Source organism: Coturnix japonica, chromosome Z (genome assembly GCF_001577835.2).
Source record: "Coturnix japonica isolate 7356 chromosome Z, Coturnix japonica 2.1, whole genome shotgun sequence".
In the NCBI taxonomy this organism is placed as follows: Eukaryota; Metazoa; Chordata; class Aves; order Galliformes; family Phasianidae; genus Coturnix; species Coturnix japonica.
Window position 1 is genome coordinate 34,547,659 of NC_029547.1, and position 2,172 is coordinate 34,549,830.

Consider the following 2,172-nt stretch of genomic DNA (forward strand, 5'->3'; position numbering starts at 1 on the left):
GTGTGGAAGGTTTATTTTGACTTTCCTTGTGTCACACAGAGTCCACCATTTCTTTTTCTTTATACAGTGACATTCATGCTTCTCTTTTTTTCATTTTGGAACTACATGATCCTTGAGGTCCCTTCCAACCCAAAAAAGAAAAAAAAAAAAAAAAAAAAAAAAAAAGAAAGAAAGAAAATTAAAAAGAAGAAAATCATTTTGGTTTGTCTCAAACTAGTTGAAAAGTATAAAATAGCTCTTTCTACTAAGATGTCTCTACAGGACCATTTCTACAGAGCTAGTTGATATAAAATCATAGAAAGACGTGAAAGGATTTAAAAAAGTTTATTTATAAGTTTGTATGAGTTTATTATATAAGTTTATATGATCCGGGGTGAGATTTGAAATAGAACTAACTTTTTGCATAGAAAAAGAGGCATCAGACTATAGCAAGAGATCTTCTCAGTGGGCTACCTGGAATACTTCCTTCTCTGAATGTCTGTACCCTAAATGCAGGCTGGTCAGGAGACTACTGAGAGTGGCTGCTGTTTTGTAATGGTAAGTCAAGACGCTTCCCTTAAATGGGATCTTTCACTGGTTTTGTTTTGTAGCAGAACAAAATTTAATCACTCAGTCCCTTTGTATGCAGTGCTCAAAATTTTCTATGGTTTAGTTCAAGCTAAACTTTCTGATTTCAGGAATTTCATGCTACTGAATCTCCTACTGGAACTACTTCTGTGAGTTACTTTGTTGTAGTACAGGACTCTACAAGGCCTAAATGGTGGGGGAAATAACTACTACCTTCTTATAGTACTCTAAATCAATCAGACATTTTCATGTCATGACATTTAATGGGAGCTGTCTGTATGTGACTCATGTAAAGCGCATGCAAGAAGCCGAGCTTATAGGATTGTTGTGTATAAGTGAAATACCTAAACATAGTTGTTTCTAGTAAATGCATCATAAGTGTTGTTTAATAAGATATTTAAAGAGATCAATCCACAAAATCTGCAAAAATAACAATAACAAATACACGTAATTATCACCTTTACTTGAATTTTCTTTATAAGGAGAGCAAGGATGAAGCTTTGTTCTGTTTCCCCATCCTGCTCTTGAATGTGTTTATAATTTCATGTTTGTGAACTTCTCTAAGTTTGTTTAGATGGTCTAAGGTGAGTTTCTGTACCTTTATAGGTCAGGTATGACTGTGAACAGAATCTAAGGAGGTTCTGCAAAGGTGGCCATGTCTTTTGGAATCTACTGATCAAGAAGTAATCATTCACAGTCATTGCGCTCGAAGGATGGACCCCATTTGGGGAATACCCTGAAGCAAGAGCAAGACTAATATGGAGAAATGCACTGTATTTATCCTTTTCTTCCTCATCTGCAGGAACAAATCTTCCAATGAAGGTACTTCCCAACATTAAGAGGATAACTGAACATATGGAAGATATAGTAAATCTACAGGCAAATATAAAGTAATGTATTTCTAGACAATATGTAGTGGGCTTTGAGCCTAAATCTCATTGTTAATTAATAAGATGTATCAACTAAAATTAGATACCTTAGAAATATTTCGTCAGTTTTAAGACTATAGTCTTTGCACATTGCTGATTTATTCTTGTGTCTTAATTCCTTTTAGCAGGTGGGGCTAACAGATCATATTTTTAGTTACATTGTGAATTCATGCTTTAAATTTATTCAATTAGTAGTTGGTATAATGACTAGGATGATTCTATCGTTAATTTGATTTTTCATTCTGTTTTGTTCCTTCATTAAACATTCTCTAAGAGGATTTTACTTGAGTTAGAATATTTAAATTACATGCAATAAGTCTGTTATTTTTATGAGTTTGTTCCTTTTTTAAGATATTAATTAAAATAGGTTGTGGAAGAGATAGATACAGAAAATGGATAAAGTAGTGTCCAGGCAAAAGGTTAAGGATTTGCTGTCATTATATGAAATGAAGCTCCTTCTGGAGACACCTCATTAATGGAAAAGCCTTCCTCTTTTACATGCACCAACAAGAAGTTCATTACTCAGTGAACCTCCGCTTATCAGGGATTATTAGTTCTTTTTGCTTTTAAGAGAGACTTTATCCCCTAGTAACTAGCGTGTTCATGCTTGGGGTATGAGCTTGGCTTAGGGATGTGAAATAGTCAGGGATTCAGACTGTTTTTCCAACAGATTTGC